The following is a 19553-nucleotide window of genomic DNA, read 5'->3' on the forward strand; positions in this document are numbered from 1 at the left end:
AGTAATATGAGGTTTCAATTGTGTTGGACATGTCAAGATATTCCTTTTTGGATGATGATGGTCTCTCCTACAACTAAAAAAGGGACTCAACACCCTGTAGACCTCTTTGGATTTTGGAGGCATCATATCTGTCTTTGGGGTATGTTAGCCTGACCCATTTACCGAGAGACCTAGAAAGCTGCTGTTTTTGAGCAGGGCTCAGAACAAGAGAAGGCTCTTCTGCAGGCTGCTATGCAAGCTTCTCTGCTGCTTGAGCTTTATGATCCAGAAAATCCAATGGTGCTGGAAATGTCAGTGGCAGACAGTTATGCTGTTTGGAGCCATTGGCAAGCCCTATAGGTGAATCACAATATAGGTCCTTAGGATTTTGGAGCAAAGTCCTGCTATCTTCTGTGGATAGCTACTCTCCGTTTGAGAAATGACTCTTGACTTGCTACTGGACCTTAGTAGAGACTCTTAACCATGGGCTACCAAGTTACCATGCTACCTGAGCTACACACCATGAACTAGGCGTTATCTGATTCACTAAGCCATGAAGTTGGTCATGCACAGTAGCACTTCATCCTCAAATTAAAGTGGTACAAATGTGATCAGGCCTGAGCAGGCCCCAAAGGCACAAGTAAATTACATGAAGAAGGGGCTCCAATCCCCTCTCCTGTGATACTGCCTTCTCTCTCCCAGCCTGTGCCTGTGGCCTCATGCAGGAGTTCCCTACAATCAGTTGACAAAAGAAGAGAAGACTCGGGCTTTGTTTATAAATGGGTATGCAGAGGACAGCTGCAGCTCTATAGCCCCTTTCTGGGACATCCCTGAAGGACAATGGTCAAGGGAAATCCTCCCAGTGGGCAGAATTTCTGTAGTTGCACCTGGTTGTTCATTTTGCTTGGCAGAAGTGGGCAGTCATGTGAATATGCAGATTCATGGGCTGTGGCCAGGGACTTGGAAGAAATATGATTAGAAGATCGGTGACAAGGAAATCTGGGGAAAAGCTATGTGGATAGACCTCTCTGACTGAGCAAAAAAAAACCCATAAAGGTATTTGTGTCCCATGTGAATACTCACCAAAGGATGACCTCAGCAGAGGAGGATTTTAATAATCCTGGACAGGATGATCAGTTCTGTGGATCCTAGTCAGCCTCTTTCCCCAGCCACTTCTGCCATCACCCAGTGGGATTAGGAACAAAGTATGCAGAGTGGCGGGGATGAAGGTTATGCATGGGGTCAGCAAAATGGACTTCCACTCACCAAGGCCAATCTGGCTACAGCCCCTGCTGAGTGCCCAATCTGACTTCAGCTTAAACCTAGTGACAGATAGATTACACCGGACTGTTTTCATCATGGAAGGATGGCATTTTGTTCTTACTGGAAAAGGCACTTATTCTAGGTATGAATTTGCTTTCCCTGCCTGCAATGTTTCTGCCAAAACTCCCATCCATGGACTTCCAGAATGCTTTATCTGCAGTCATGGTTTTCCATACAGCAGTGCTTATCAAGAAACTTAGCAAAAGAAGGCAGCAAATTCTTCTCTAATAGGAATTCTAGTGCCAGTTATTGAAGTTATAAACATCTCACCTCTGTCTCAGTCATAATAGCTCTGCCATTGGCTGAGAACCCACATGCCAGTCATTGTATGATGTGCTTCACTGACATTTCCTCATGTTCGTACAGAAACACCACATACTCATGATTTTTCTAACTATAGCAGACACTATGTGTTCCTGACCAATATCTGTTTCCTCTTGGTTTTGATGAAAGGGTGCTGCTCTACTCAGAGCCCCTCTACTAGGCCAGTGAACACATTTCCCAAATACTATTAATGTGGGTAACAAATGGCTCACAATTGCCCTACTCTCCAGAGCACCTCTCCAGGCGGAAGGGAGCTGACTCACCTGGGACAGCCTGTTGCCAGGGACTGACTGACATGTAGCATAAATGGCCATTCCCCTTGCCTCAAGGTTGGGCCAGCTCTGAGATGCAACCCATGCTCCAAAGCTCCCAGTGTCAGGCTGAGCCAGACTTGTGTTGAGATCATCTGTGCTTAGGTCTGCCCCTTGAATTACCTCTTCTCATGCGGTTATTCTCTCAATAAAACACTTGCTTAATAATCCCTATCACAGGCTCTGCTTCTAGAGGACCCAACCTGATCGATTGGCTGTACTGCAGAAAAAAATAATGCAGGCAATGCAACTGACAAAAGAAAACCAGTTAGGATATCACTGAAGTCTAGGTGAGTAGTGACATGGTGGCAGTGGACAGGGAAAAAACTCCAGTAAGCCAGTCCATTTATTTTTCATAATCACGTTTTGTTTTCTTTGCAGAAATTATCAGTCTCTGCAGTTATATTATTTTGTGTCTTTTGAAGTAATTTTAAATATCTACCTTTCAAAAAAATTTATCTTCCTCATTGGGAATGCAAGAACCAGGGCTTGTCTTGTGTACTGTCATTTCCCCAGTCTTTAAAACAGTGCTGGCAGACAATTCATGCTAAATACATATTTGCAAATAAGTGGATGAAAAATGAATGAGAGAACAGTGACTGAGGTTATCTTGAAGCCTGTGTGGGATTGAGGGAGCTGATTATGTATGTTACAAGGGATCTAGGAATATCAAAATATCTCTGGAGAATGATCTGGTTGGCACAATATTCAAATACTGAGAATTCAGGCAAGATGTTATAGGGCCTAAGATAGTATTTAGGTGACTAAGCCCCTTCCTTTAAAAGCTGAATGTTGTACTTTATGTAAAACCTTGAAACTTAGCATATTATTCCTTGGCATTTGGGTGATGCTTAAGAATGTTAAAGAATAAAAGACTTCTTTGTATTATCTTCACTGTATATGTATCAAAAGTTTAACCTATTCCAGTTTTCATCTTGTTATCAATAAAATTTTTAAAATAGCAAAGACTTTTCAGAAGGTGAAGTAACTGTTGCTTTTTTCAGTGGATAATTACTTAACAGTTTATCTTTGCTGTGAATATTTAGCAATCATCTGGGTTGGAAACGGGTGTGTGTGTGTGTGTATAATAACCTGGATTGCTATTGCTTATTAATTGTGCTTTATAATTGCAGTTCATCTCTCCTCTGTGCACCTGCAGAGATCCGGTACATATAACAGAGAAGAAGTCATTCCTATGGCTTGACTGACAGAGCTAGTTTATTAAAGCTCTAAGTGGTTGTGTACCACCTTATTATTAATTCTGTCTGGTGACTTTCTATATTGTTTAAAATTCTCCAACCAGGCATGCAAGGGAAAATGTTCACCTTTTAAATATATAACTGATGCACACATATGTTGGTTAAATCAACAACTTTTAAGCAACAAATTGGTTGATCATTTATTTTGGATTCTATGCAGTTGCCAAGCACTATTAATGTCCTTAAATCAAGGACTCTGGAATGCATCTTTTATTGACTTAACCATTGTCCTCCCATTCCTATTGCCCCTTCCGCTGGGGTGCCGGCTTTGGGATAATATGTGTTCAATTAAATCTTACCCACAGCAGATGCTGAGGAGCAAGTCCTGACGGTAAATAGCCATGTGTTTAGTTGGATGCTTTGCATATGTTCAAGTAAATGAGAACATTATGGAAAGTAAATGCGATATTTCAATGCTTTTCATATGGATTTTAGAAAAGTATAGTAAAAGAAGAGTGTGTACAAATATTGTGTCTAAAGGCTAAAACCATCCTAATTTTAGTAACTGATTGGCTAACAAATAAACTAGGGGAAGTTACACAAAGTTCAATTAACAGGGTTAAAATAAGCTATTATAGAATTAACATCACGATGGGTTCTTTCTTAGCAATGTCATATTCCCTAATTGCATGTGCAATATTGATTTAAATAATTTTTCATTCTTTTGTCTTTTCCTCTCTCTAAATTTTTTGAGAGAAGAAATAGAAGTTGTGGAAAATCTACTCTGCATTCATTTAATAACTGAATAATAAGCTCACCATACTTTAGAGTGAAAATAAACAAAATGTTTTCATGGATTGTATCTTCTAATATCATCTACATGCCATTCTTGCTTTAATTGATGGATCATTTTAAGAAAACACTATGATTTGTTTGTAGAAATGATGTAGGGATAAGGCAGAAAAAGAAGGTTGAGAGAGCCTGAGTGCAGCCATTTTGACTGACACCAGGCTCTGACCTCCCTGAACCAGGAAGTCGCCAGCAAGTCGCCAGCCAGAGACTCCCCGAGGACAGATGAATTACCTAGACTTACAAGCTATTTGTGCTTCCCTTTCCGTGACAGCAGTTTATGATCAACCTTTATGGCCTGACCACAAGACAATGCTGGTCACACACAACTGTTTCCTAATGGGGTTTCTGAACATACATAAATGTTACCGTTACCCCATAAGGGGCCCCCCTCCTGCTCTGGAAAGGACCCCTACTCTGTCTGTGAGGTAGGATCTATTATCTTCTCTCTCAATAAACTTTCTGTCACTGGTTGACTCACTCTTGAATTCTTTCCCATGCAAAGCCAAGAAGTCACTTGACAAACTCAGGGGGCTTTTCTTCCTTCATTGGGATACCCCTTGCATCAGAAAACATACTTTAAAAACCCCAGAAGCATTTAATTCCTCAGAAAACCTTATCAAGACGTCATACAGTGAATAAAGAAGATGTACAAAATGAGTACTTTTCAGCAGGTGATCTGCTTTCTTGGTATTTTTACTGTAATATTCTTTATAGTACATGCTCTCTGAATAAATAGATCAGCTTTCAATGCTCAAAGGTTTAACACAGAGTGCATTTCTTTTTTTAACTTTGGGTATTGTGTAGATTAGGGATGATTATTTTCAGTGAATTAAACCATACGTATGTCTTGTATAGAGGATGCATGTAAATTCCCTTGCTCATCTGCATGGGCCCCACTTTTCACTGTAGCGGAGGGACCCTGAAGGCCCTCCACTAAGTGTTATCTCCCAGGCAGCCCTTGGGGACCACTGAGCAACAACATTGCCTGACATGCTGTTCTACAAGGCATGAGGACAGAGCCCAGGCTGTTCCAGACAGTTCCTCCTTACCTCAGTATATTGCATTCTTGGCACATTCTATTCCAAAAAATACAAAAATTATTCCAAAAAATACAAGCCAGGATGACAGAAGGAGGGGAGGAGAAAGCTGTGTCAGCCAAGGCCATCTAGGGACCAGTCCTTCTCCAGAGGCTATTAGAATGGTCTGGGAAAGAGAATAATATGGCTCTGATCAGAGTGGTAATGGTGGAGGTCTTAATAAGTGGTAGGATTTTTGATAGGTTTTGTTGAGTGTTATAGAACCGATAAGATTTTTTTTCCAGATTAGTTGTAGGGTGTGAAAGAAGAGTGGTGACCCCAAAGTCATTAGCTTGGGTCCTGGATGGAGTTGCCACCAACCAAAATTAAGGGAGAATGATCTATCCCTTAAATCAGAGCTTTAGCAAATAGGTGATTTTACTAGGAAATGAAACGTGTATGCAAAGGCAGGTCTACTTTCTTGAGAAAATAGAAGCTAGAATATTAGTGCTCATTTTATTTCTGTCTTTGTTAAAACACTGGAACATTATAGAAAATGCAGGGCCACAAAGACAAAAATAAATATATAATACCCATATAATTCCACCCCAGTAAAATAATTTAGGTATCCAGCTTATATTCAAATTATTTGTTACTATTGTCATGTCAAAGTATATTGCAGATGTCCTCATTTTACACTTTGTTTTTGAAGAATGTCTGTTGGAACTATCCTTTGAAAAATGGAGAAATAACTGTATTTTCCCTTGATTCCTTGAATAAATTTTTGCAAAATTATTAAATCAGAAACCACATAGTATAATCCATTAGCGTACATTAAACTATGAAACAAATGAGGGCATAAAGATTAAACATTTGCAAGAATTTCTGACCAACAACTTTCTCATTAGGGGTCTTGTATCAGGGCCCTTTAATGTGGAAAACCTTGGCAACTGATGAGACTAAATAGCACATCCCCTCCTTTGCAGGAAGAGCCATGAAGAGAATTCACACATTCAAATTTCCTTCAGAGTACACTGTATTTACTCATCACGTATCAGAAATTTTTGTTTTTAATGGCGAATTTAAAATAGTAAATTTAGGAAATAACCTAAAATGATTTTGTAGAAATGCAAAATGATTTCTGATCATGACAAAAGGCTAGGTGAAAGCCTACCCCGGGTGATGTCTGGGTTGTACTTTCATCTCTGGATTTTCACACTGAATCGCGTATGTGTGTCACACCCATTCTGATTGTGCAGGTATAATGAGTTATCCTAAACCTATTATAATGTTTCTTCAAGCATATTTCACTTTCATAAATAGAATAACAGCATTCCATGTTAAACTTAGTAATTTATCACAATTAAAAACCTACATGATGAGTGCGATGCACACTGTCTGGGGAATGGACACGCTTGAAGCTCTGACTCGGGGGGATGAGGGGGGCATGGGCAATATATATAACCTGAACTTTTGTACCCCCATAATAAGCTGAAATAAAAAATATAAAAAAATAATTTAAAAAATAAAATCTAATTCTCAGATCATGTATGAAACATGGGTTAGTATAAATCACATATCAAAAATTCTTAAATTATTAGATTCTATTATCTAAAAAGTGATTAAGAGAACCATGCCAGTTTTCAATTTCTTGACTTTCAGCTCCAAATTCAGTCTTCAACACAAGCTCTCTGCGATAATTGACAGACATCTTTAAGCATTTCTCCCTCACAGTAAGCACAATATGAAGTAGGAAGAAGGGGCCCTGCTGTCTCCAGCTGCTGCACAGTGGGCCGGCAGCATGAGCGTGAGAACCTCTGGTGCTGCTCTGCCCAGTGACATGTTCAGAATACGTTTTCCTCAGTGACCTTGCAGTCCCAGCGTGGGCTGGTGATCGCCTTCTGCTGCCCTCTTGACAGAGACGTAACGTGACCCAGATCTCTTGCTCACGCTGCTACTCTGATTCCCTTTGCCTGCTTGTTCCCACCTCCCAGATTTGTCTTGGGAGGTGCCCCTGGTGCAGCCTTTCTCCCAAGAGTGTTACTGTGTGCCCCAGGCTTTGTAGTGCATTGGCCCTGTAGGAAAGTTTAAATGTTTCCCCTGAAGTTTCAATAATTTGAGCCTATAAAACAAACTAATAATAGATTAACAGAGAAAAAAGGCATACAAATGTATTAACATGCATTTGGGCATGCGTGAGGCTCAAAGCGGGGATCAGATGGCTTAGGTTTTTATACCATTCTGAAGTCACAGAAAGAATAGAGGCTTGGAACGTGGCAGTATAGCTTTTCAGGGCTATTCCTGTCTGTGGCCCTCTGAGTAGCCATCTCAAAATATGTCGAAGAATTATATTTTGGGGTGAAATATTTTTGGTTTCTTTTAGTTTCCCATTTGAAACTTTATTTTTAGAAAATTTCACATACTAAAGTAGAATTGGTAGACCTTGAGCAATTTGGGTTAGAAGTTTCAAGAGATGGGCAAAGGGGGAGAAAATATTGATTGGAACAAGCTGGGAAAAAAGCACATTTGAGTATACTGGTCCATATTTTCTTGAAAAAGTCTCTTAGTCTTGGGAATAGATCAGCTCAGTTAAACAGTTGTGTCCCATTTCGGAAGGTGGCATTGCAGATGTGCTCCCGTCAAGGTTAGATCTATGTATGGGGTAAATGTTTCTATATGGTACACGCATACATGTATTTAATAAGATATTTTTCTGTGGAAACAAAAGAAAACAAAGGTTAATGTCTTGAGTAGTCTATTTGTCTAAAGTCTGGAAGGCAGTTAGGTGAGGAGATTCCTGGATTTGGGCTCAAAGCATTTTCAGTTGGAGTGGTCAGGCAGAGGCGATCTGACAGATTTTTCTGGATTGCAGTTTGAATCAGGTGTTCCAATGAACTTTCTGAGTAGTCTTTACACCAGCAGGTAGGAAGGCTGTTTATATATGTGTTGTTGTAGTGATTTCTCCCAAAGTTTATATCAAGTTGTCTAGCTTTAGTTTGTAGAGCTTCAAGAAGAGCATTTTTTAATTGCTAGTAACCAAGTCAGAAGGGTGGAAGAAATATTGAAAACATTAGTCTAGAGAGTCATAGCCAGATATTGGAGGGGAGTAAAAATTTAGGATTTAGTCCAGATTGAAGATAAATAATAAAATTTCAAAAAAAAGAACTGAAATCTAATAAAGAGTGTACTATAGGCTTTCTTCTGAAGCATAATTTTTCTCTCTACATTCACCTCCATTTTATCAAAGATATTTACAGCAAGACTAATTTGTTTGTAAACTAAGTTTAGTCTTATTAATTTGACCTGATTATTTGCACAAAGGGCAGTAAGAATAGTGATGTATTGCATAAACTCTTTTTAAGTTGGCTTTATTGGAACTTTTTTAAGGAATCTCAGATTAGACTTTTAAAAGCCTTCCAAGGCTTAAGAGGAAAGCCAAAGACTGTGTCTGTAATACCTACACACATTGAGTAAATTGTTCTCTTCCTGAGGAAACCAAAATGACAGGAGGTTTTTGAGTCTGTCAGAAAGTGACATTCTTTACTTGCCTTAAGGCTAGGAACCTTGTAAGGGAACCATATAGACAGAATACCAGAGCAGTCTTTTTCCAAGTTTATTGGCTTTATAAAGTCAACCTCAGTCCCTCAAAGCTGTCTGGTCATATATGAAAAGATGACATTCCAGTCAAAGCATTGGTAAAATAACTAGTGTTTCCAATCGTGTTCTGTTACAAAAGAAAACAGATTCTTACTGAACTTACACAAATAACTATTATATATTGGATAAAATCAGAATACTCATGAACATTTTTCAAATGCTGGAGGAATCAGGTAGAGAGAAAGGTGATTCAATTTCGCTCACAAAAGTGTATTTTATCCAATTTCTATAAGCTCTAAATAGCTTAAAAGAAAAAAGTTTTCTTCACTCTGGAAAACAAAACATAAACTGAATCAGCAATGTTTCAAATACAAAGTCAAAAATTTATTTCAGTTCTTTATCAGTTCAGTTCTATGTAATTAATTCTTATTCTGCTTGTTGTTGAGTTAGCAGTTTTATGAGTCCAGTTTTTTATTGGAGTTTTTGAAATTCTTATCCAGTTCAATTGAATAATCAGCAGATGTCTGTATTTCAGAGCTCCCATCAGAGTCTTTCATCCTTTTAATGAATCTCCTTGAAGACACAATACTTTAGGATTTTCAAAGAGCTTTTAGGAAAAAAATCAAAATAAAGCAATTAACTGTGGACAACAAGATTTAAAATGATTATGGTTAAAGATGCAATTGACAATGAAATTTGGTTACTTTTTGTAGCCTACAGCGATTTAATACAATAACCATAATTATGACTGATAATATATACCAAGACATATCAGCTATTTAGGAATCTTATACAATTTTGAAACACAAATCAATAACATACCAGGCAAATATAGCTCAAAAAAAGGGTTAAACATCATTTCTTATCTGACAATGCTTCTCTTATAATTTTAACATACCAAATAAGCTCAATATATTTCTTTTGGATTTCTAGAGGACCTTCTAAAATGACCAAAAGTTAGTTCGAGTTCAAAAAGACTTATTTTAGAATTTAAAACTTGGTTTTGGAAAGCCTGAAAAATATCTCAAATGTTTAAAACATTTGATCAAAATAGAAGCAGAAGTCACAGTAAATTCACAGTTATTCATTTAGCCAAAGTAACAATTAAAAGATTTCTAAAAGCCAAAATCTCTACTCTTTGACAGGAGAAGGTATTCAGTTTTAAATATTCACAAGACCTAATACAGACAGCATGAGGCAAAATCTATTTCTCTTCCACCCGCCTTTTTTTTGGCTGTTTATTCAAATGTGCACAAAAAAATTTAATATTTTGTATTAATACTACATGAAAATCTTATTCAGAAGAAAAAATTAAATTTTAGTTTTATATTTTTTATATTAAGGCTCAATTTTAAAACCCTTATAATAAACTTATTTCATTTTAGTCAGTTTAAACACAAGATTTTAAATTTTTTTTTAACTTTCAATATACATTTAGTTTTATCTATATAATTCTTTGTGTTTTCATTTGAAGTGACCTTTAAGTAATCTCTAAATGAGACAAAATAACTTTTCCTTTAAAAAAAACCACTTCATTTCTTTTTTATAAGCTTCGTTACCAAAAACACATCCTACTTTCCTTATATACTCTGTATACAGAATTGTTTCTTTTATATCTAATAGTTTTAGTGACATTATTAACTACAATTTTAACTCTTAGTCACTCTTAGTGAAAACCTAGAAATTAATTAATTTTGAACCATTATGTACCAAAATACTTTGTGAATACATATTTTACAGTTTTTAGAAAAATAGGGGTTTTTAAATAGAACAATTTTCACTGTGGAATAGGACACATTTATTAACAAATGCAAATGTTCTTTGTTTCTCCGAAATAAGAAGCCAAAAGTATATAAGCTTAAATTTATATTTGGTAATTATTATTTCAGCATTATGTTTTATTTTGAAATGATCTCAATACTCAATGAATATCCACCATGTAACTCAACTTAGCAAAATTCTAAGGGTGTAATTACCAAAGGAATTTGGAAACGTTTAAGTAAATACATTATAAAACATAATTATTATGAAAAAGTTCATTTATAAACTTTTATTCCATTTAAATGTATCTAATTTACTTGTCTTTAAGAATTATATTTGGATTATACATGGAAAACAAAGCTAGTCATTTAAAATATTATTTTTCTTTTGAAAAAGAAAAACCAGGCTAATCCTCCATCAGCCAGTCTCATCTTAACCAAGGCTTGGATTTACACACTAGGTGCAAAGCCCAGAACAGAGGACAGGACTGTGAAGATGATGCCTGAAGGATCTGACCCTTCCTAGCATGACCAGGAGCAGAGCTGGATGAGAGAGGATCCGGCTACATTGGTCTTGGCTATGCCCACATATGTCCCCAGGCCTCATCATAGCCATCTGTCCAGATCCTAAAATCCAAAGGCTCAAAATCAAAAACAAGGCTCACAGAAAGATATGTGCAAGGCTTTGGGGGAGCCTAGCAGCCAGCCCCTATAGCTTTAGCTCACAGACAAATCAAGCATGTATCAAAAATATCACAGAAGCAACAGTTTTATGACCTTAAAACATCTAGCAGAGACAGCATAAAGCTGTCTAACCAGTAGATCCAGGAAAAAAATTCTAAATTAAAATTTGAAGACATTTTTATTTTATTTTACCAACAATTTTTAAACTACCTTTATTTACCAAAGATTACTAAACTCACATGCACTTGAAAAGCACAACCTAGTTATATAATTTATAAGTACTCATTTATTTACAAGTCAATTTCGTACCATGTAGACAATATACAAATACATGTATAGGCATACATATACATATGTATACACACAACATATAACACACATGTATATAAAAGTGTATATATCTAAAAGCCAAAGAGATTAGGAGTTTAATGCAAAAAAGAACAGAGCTTTAGACCTGAGAGGAACCCATTAACAACTCTTGTGGCTGTTATTACCAAAAGTTTGGCACTTGTCCCCAAGGCTGCATCAGAAGAACAAAGACAGGTGGTTTGAGGAGAAGGAAAGAGAAGTTTATTAATTTGCCACAAATGAGGGGGTTGGCAGTCTCCCATCTTAAAGTACCAACATCCTGCCTCCGAGCAGGAATACAGAGCTTTTAAAGAGGAGGTTTTCAGCTTCAGGCTATTGCTGTTCAATTATAGTTGATGGTTTCTGATTCATTCCATCTTGCTAAGACAATCCCCTGACCTTCACCCAGACAATTCCCTTGAGCCATCTCCTGTGGCACAAAGAACAAAGAACACTCCTGACCACTGGCCTGAGGCAGGGATGCAGGTTTTAGTTCTCAAAAAGGGTTTGGGGGTTTTGAAGAGACAGCAAACATTTTTACCCTTTTTCAGGCCCTTCTCTCTGTTATACAGTGAGGACAACAGGGAACCCCACATGAGGGGTCAGCAGTTCCTTTTGTGTGTGTATTCCTCAAGCGGTCTCAGGGTCACTAGAAGTCCCCTCTAGTTCCCTTTTGTGGTATCAAGGGTGGCAAAAAGAAGAAGTAAAAGCAAATTGGAGCACAAGTCTCAGAGAAGCCAATTTTGGGGGATTTTAAGCTTTCTAAAAAGCTAATAAAGTTTTAGTTAGCAAGGAGTTGAAGTAAAAAAGGATCTAGTCAATTAAGAATTTCCCATGGGAGGAATAAAATTTAAAGAATAGAGAAGAATACAAGCTTTTAATTAGCTGACTTTTAATGATAAAGGTCTTTTAAAAAAAATCTTTTTAAATATGCAAGCAGCAAACTTTTTGCCTTCTAGCAGCCAGCCTTTCCAGGAGCAGAGAGAATGGTGGCTGCAGCAGGAGCACCCGTCCCTCCTCTGCCCGGGAGGAGCCTGTCTTCCTGCTCACCCACTCCTTTCCATCAGTTCCCAGGGGCAGTGGGAGGTGTGTCTTCCCAGCTCAGGAGAGGAAGCAAGATAAATGAGAAACAAGTTGCTATTACACTATAAATATTGTGGGGGTGAAGGCAAAATTTCCACTTCACCCTCAGAAGGTTCACCGAAAAATCAAATCACAATAAAGCAGATTAATAAGAGAAAATTCTCAAATATATTTAATGTATACACATGAGAACCCCCCAGAAAATGAGGGTTCAACTACCCAGTGGGTATCAAGAGCTTATATGCCTTGCTGGTAAAAATGGGTTATAGGAGGGAGAAAAGAGGAACTCTTTGTTAACAAAGGACCACCAAGGAGAGTGAATGGATGGAGAACGGAGATTAACTAGCAAATATTAATAGTTAGTTCTCTTTTGGAATTTAAATGAGTCTGAGAGATGTGACATTATCTTCTTAAAGTGTCTGTTCAGGTGTAGTCACACCCCTGGCCTTACAGGGAGGGGAAGAAAAGGACAATTGTTCTCTTAGGTGGGTCTGGATCTCAGACAGGTAAAGAAACTTCAACAATTTGGGGGAAAGGTCAGAGAGATCTTGAGGCTTTTTTTTAGTCAGTCCAGAATGTTAAAATGTCATTTGAGGATAAAAATATTTCTAATTTCCTTTAATATAAACCAAAGTTTTAAACCAGAGGCATACCTAAACAAACAGTTCAAAACTAAAACAAATAAGTACATATGACACTAAAACCAAGAAGCCCTTTATGGCTTTAACCAAGGTCTTCAAAGCAGGAGCAAAAGCTTCAACCTTCCAGATCCTGTTAGTAGACCATTCCCAAGGTCAGCTTGAAGAAAGGAAAGTTTGATAGCTGCAAACGGCTACCACTCACAATTCTGTCCAGCCATATTCTCCAGGGAAACAGAAAGGAAAACAAAAACTGTTTATGGGGAAAAAAGGAATATAAATTATTGGGAACTGAAAAGGTTAACAGTCATACAAGCACAAATTTAAAACAAAAACCTCAAACTAATTTTTATAATGTCTCTTTTTTCTCCCAAGTTAAAGGATTTACATTCCTAAGGTACTAGTACCCTGACCAGGAATCAAACCTAGACCAAGAAAGTGAAAACACTAGGTTACAGGACACAGTGCTGCCTTTACAAACCCACAGGGCATCCAAAGCAGGCAATTTGAATGTACAAGAATTTTTAACATCATTTTAAATCTGATTGCTCTTTTTTAAAAATCTTGCCAAGGGAGTTTTTAGGGCTATATTTCTTTTGTATCTTTTCGTAGGTACCACTAAGATAGCTGTTCAAGAAGAGAGCTCTCTAAAAAGTTTTCTCTTAAACATAGCCAATTTATTTATTTCATAAGCAACTCAAAGCAGTACAAGAACTAATTTACATACACAGGGCTTTTTCCCTGTTAATCCAAATTTAAAAGGGGAAAAAGACAAAGACTTTTACTATCCTTATTTGACTGGGCACCATTGGGAGTGATCTGGGAGAAATGGCTTTGTAAAATATTCATACCTTTCTTTACAGACTTTTTGTATGTTGCCCCAAGATCCCATCCTTAAGCTGATAATGACTCACAAGGGGAAAAGGGCATGGAGATTTATTAACATGCATATGGGCATGCACAAAGCGTGAGGCTCAAGGAGGGAGGTCAGATGCCTGAAGTTTTTATATCATCCTGAGGCTGCAGAAAGAATGGAGACTTGGAATGTGACGAGTTAGGAGAGGGAGAGAAGACGAAAGTGGTAGCTAGCAAAGGTGGTCTTGTTATGCAGATGAGACCTCTTAGGCGGCAGCCCTTAGAAAGAATAGATGGGGCCGGGCGCGGTGGCTCACGCCTGTAATCCTAGCCCTCTGGGAGGCCGAGGCGGGTGGATCACTCGAGGTCAGGAGTTCAAGACTAGCCTGAGCAAGAGCGAGACCCCGTCTCTACTAAAAATAGAAAGAAATTAGCTGGCCAACTAAAATATATATAGAAAAATTAGCCGGGCATGGTGGCGCATGCCTGTAGTCCCAGCTACTCGGGAGGCTGAGGCAGTAGGATCGCTTAAGCCCAGGAGTTTGAGGTTGCTGTGAGCTAGGCTGACGCCACGACACTCACTCTAGCCCGGGCAACAAAGTGACACTCTGTCTCAAAAAAAAAAGAATAGATGGTAGCCTGTGGTTGAGGTAATCTTTCCTAGATCTCAACAAGAGTTGGGGGTGGGCCTCAGAGAAAGCCTGAAAATTGTAAATTTTCCCTACAGATACAAATATCCTTCACAAAAGGCCAGCTTTTCAGGCTTATTTCTGCTGGCCCTCTGAATAGCCATCTCAAAATATATCAAAGAAGTATATTTTGGGGTGAAATGTTTTTGGTTTCCTTTAGTACCCACTCTTTCTGTGTGCCACTCACACAGCCACCTGCTGCTGCTCACCTGCCCTCCATCTGCAGTCCCGAGGGGTACTTCCCGCCTGCGTTAGTCTTCCTGAACTGCCGTAACAAAATGCCATACATAGGGTAGTTTAAATGACAGGAATGTATTTTCTCACAGTTCTGAGGAAGTCCAAGATCAGGTTGCTGGCCAGTTTGATTTTTGGTGAGGGTTCTCTTCTTGGCTTATAGATGGTCACCTAATTGTGTCCTTACATGGTCTTTTTTCATTGTGTGTGCATGGAAAGACAGAGATTCCCTTTTTTCCTCTTCTTATAAGGCCACAAATGCTATCAGATTAGGGCCCTACCCTTATAACCTTATTTAGCCATAATTACCTCTTAAAAGTGAGACTGAGCAGGAGCCCCTCTTAGGAGCCCAGCAGGAACCACCACCACCCCCCAACCCCCGCCCCCAACGGCCACCACCAGGCATTGGAATAAAGGAAAATCTTGAGTCCCTTCAGAGGAAGTTCCCAGCACCTGTTACCCTTGAAAAATGAATGGGCAACCTGCTGAGAACAAAGGCCCTCCAAATGAGCCAAAGTCATGGGGTGTTTTGGTTCCCTGTGGAAACTACAAGGTGGCATCTTAACATATGTTCTTGAGTTGTTTATCAGAAAACCCCACTGGATGGAAAATGCAGATAAGGAGGAACTGACAAATTGAACTCTTTCTGCCATTCTTTGTTCCGAATTTCCCCCGACGGGTCTGTCACATCCATCTTAACATTCCTTTCCACTAATCTAATAATCTCTGACTCCACCTATGTCCCCCACTTCAGGATCCTTCCTTTTTAGGCCCAGGACAACAATTTTGCCTACGTGAGATGTACCCCTGCCTTTAAAACCCCTAACTTGTAAGCCATCAGGAAGTTCAGGCCTTATGCATTAGCTACCCATGCTCCTTGCGTGGTGCCCTGCAAGTAAAGCCTCTTTATCACCCTGCAACTCTCAGCTTCGGTGTGTGGTTTTACTGCACCTTTGGTTCGGTAACAAAAGCCCTTTCTCCAGATATAGTCAAATTGAGGGTTAGGGCTTTAACATATAAATTAGGGGGCGGGGGGGATGCAATTCAGTCCATAACTCTGCTTAATATGCAACTGCAGACCAGCTCTGACCCAGGCAAACAAATAATCTCTGTAATTCAGTGGGATGAAATGATACCCTCTCCAATGAAGTCTTAACCCCAGCTTTGGGGAAGGACTTCTCCTTCCAAGTTTGTCCTTCCTTGAGTATCTCTTCTCAACTGTAGATCAACATGAAGAATTTACTTATATGCTATAGTTTTTTATCATAGTATAATAATATTTATATTAAGCAACTTTATTAAATCACTCTGTGGTCCCTATCTCCTGATTGGACCTAGACTGCTGCAAGAACAGATAAACTAAGAAGCAGAAGTTTGTACTATAACTGCCCCTGACACTAATCACTACAGTTTTGTAGAAGATATCTGCTTTAGGATTAGGTGTTTGCTTTAATTGTACTTTAATTTTATTTAATTATACTTGTATTATGATTTTTCCATGAAAAATGCCTATGAAGGAAATCAAAATATTACACCAAACATACTTCTTTGCCATATTTTGAGATGGCTGTTCAGAGGGCCTGCAGACAGAAGTAGCCCTGAAAAACTGTATTTTGTGGGAAGGATTTGCGTCTGTAGAGAAAATCTGCATCGATGATGCAGCCAGGCTTTCTCGGAAGCTGTCCCTGGTCCAGATCTAGGACAGATTCACTGAGAGTCTGACACCTTTAAATGTCTGAAAGAAACATTTACCACTTATTTTCTCTGAGGGCTGCTACCTGTGAGGTTTCATCTACACAAGACCACCTTTGCTAGCCACGCCTCCTCTTCTCTCCCTGGGCAACCTGTCTTGCCAGGATAACCTGCTTGACCACCATAACCTGTTTTGGGCTGTGCTCTGAGCCCCCCTTTGCTCTATAATATAACCTCAAGATGGTATTATGAACTAAAATAAAATCTTAAGCCCCCTAGACAACTTAATGGACCCCCCTCTTGGCCATAGGGACCCTTTAAAGATGAGTCACTGGCCATGAGGAGAAGGGAGGTCATACCCTCTCTCTTTTGGAGTTACTCTTTGTAATAATAAGATACTAAATCATTAACAGGACCTAAAGCCATGCAAGTCATAGGTTAAACTCCACGTGTAAGCCATCAATTTACTTCATAGATCACTTAAGTCTTTGTATGTGTCTGGTGGCTTGTCTCTGATTAACAAACTTCCTTGTCTTAAAACATTCCAAGCCTTTAGACAAATCTTCATTTCTTTAACCAATTACAAATCAAATAATCTTTTAACCCACCCATAAAATGTAAGCCCTCCGCTTTGAGATGCCCCACCTTTTTGTCCAAACCAATGTATGCCTTCCATGTATTGATTTATAATTTTACCTATAATTCCTGTCTCCATGAATGCATAAAACCAAACTGTAAACTGGCTACTTCAGGCACATTTTCTCAGGACCTCTTGAAGCTATGTGCTCAAGGCCATTGGTCACACACAGCTCAGAATAAACCTCTTTAAATTATTTTACAGAGTTTGCTTTTTTCCCCATTAATAGTATATAAGCTTCTTAACCCTGTTTGGGGGTTGGGTAATCACTCTGTGGTTCTCCCCATGCTTGTTAATAAATTTGTATACCATTTATCCTATTAATTTGACTTTTGTGAGTTGATTTTTCAGGAAACCTTCAGTGGGTAAAGGGGAAGTTTTCCATTGGCCTCTACACCTGGTTTCTATTGATTAATTGTTCTCCTAAAACTGTTCAGCTGTTCAAAATAATTTATGCATAGATACCGCACGGATCACTTCACTGTCTCCAGTACTAACCTAAACAACGCAGGCTCTTGCTAATTAGAGATAAGACTCTAATAAAGCATGAACATTATCTAAACCACCTAAAACTTTTAAAAAGAAAATAGTCATTGCTTTTCACATATTGGTTCATAAAAAAAGTAGAACCATTATGTATAATTAACCTTACCATTATTATCTTCTGAGAAGTCTTTTTCTATATTTTAAAGTAAATGTCAATTTAGACCATGAGAATGATGAAAAAAATATTAAATTGAGATGGCAATGCTAACCATATGCTAATAACTTCATCTAAAGGAAATATATATACTTCCTGAGAAGGTCTACCATTTTATGGCATCATGAGCAATTAAATCTTATGAATTCTTTTTAATTTTTTATACCATTTCCATTTTTGTTTGTTTCTAATATTTTCTTTGTATACAATCCAAAACTAAGAAGAATCTGGAAAGACATGAAGAAGAGAAAACTACCTACCACCAAGAAAATAGAATCAATGTTTTACAGAATAGTCTTCTATATATTTATATGAACATATACGTGAATTTCGGAATAAATAAATTGTCATTGGTGGGATCACACTGAATCCTTGCTGGACCATAAATGCCATAAGTGCAGGACTTACGTATGATTTATTGACTTCTAGAAACAGGCCCATGGTGGTCTCACTGTATTTCTGTAACAGTGGAAGTGGTTTAACATAACTAGCTCCATTTTGCTTCTGACTCCTACGGTAATATCCTATAGGTTAAAATCGTCTGCTTAGCGACAGTTTAAAATACCTCTCATACTAGGGGGAGGGGAGAATTGGGAGTTGTTTAATGGATATAGAGTTTCAGTTTTGCAAGATGAAAACCTTCTGGAAACTGGTTGCACATCATTGTGAATATCCTTAACACTGCTGACTTGTATTTTAAAATGGTTAAAATGGACAAAGAAAGACAAATATTGCATTTTCTCACTCATAGTGGGAGCTAAAAATGTGTCCATGTGGACATAGAGAGTGGAATGAAAGAAAATGGAGACTAGGAAGGGTGAGGGGGTGAAAGGAGGGTGGATGTGGAGAAATTACTTAATCGGTACAGTGTATGTTATTCAAGTGATGGATACCCTAAAAGCCCTGACTTCACCTCTGTACAATCTATGTAGGAAATGAATGAAAGTTTAAGAGTCTTGTTTTTATTTCCAAAATGCTTTCCTAGAAAGTTGCTCCAACTTATACTTCCAGCAGCAATGCTGGCATCAAGGCTTAATAACAAAATCACCTGAGTACCCAGGGAAGCTCCAAATGACAATAAAACAGTTCTCGCAAATGTAGCCTCTGGGAATACAGCCAATAATTCCTGCTGTAAATATCTCTTAAAATTCTAAATTTATGATTAAAGATCTGGTAAGGGAAAGAAAAACACCAATGAGAAAAGAGATGTTTTTCTGTAAACCACATAGAGAGAATCAGATGTTCTGTTCCGTTACATTCACAGCCACTCGGGTTCTGTGTAGAAAAAGCAGCCAGTTTTGGAAGCCACATCTCCCTCAAAAAACAATCTAAAACCAGTAGAGGAGAAATCTTTGCACCACCAAGATAGTCACTAAAGAAGTCTCCAATGACTCAGAAACTGGTGACAAAGGACACCTCTGGGAGTGTGGATGAATAGGGGCTGCAGCAATGACCAGCTCTGGAAGGTGCTGCTCGCAGGGTTTCTATGTGAGTGCTACTGCCCGCCACTGTGTAAGTCAGAGGATCAAGTGGGGCTGGAAACGGGCGGATTCACTGAATGACTATTTTAGGAGTGGTTGACCCCACCCCATGTGTCTCTCCTCCCACCCCAGCAGAACATTAAAAGTTTCT

Source organism: Lemur catta, chromosome 10 (assembly GCF_020740605.2).
Source record: "Lemur catta isolate mLemCat1 chromosome 10, mLemCat1.pri, whole genome shotgun sequence".
In the NCBI taxonomy this organism is placed as follows: domain Eukaryota; kingdom Metazoa; phylum Chordata; class Mammalia; order Primates; family Lemuridae; genus Lemur; species Lemur catta.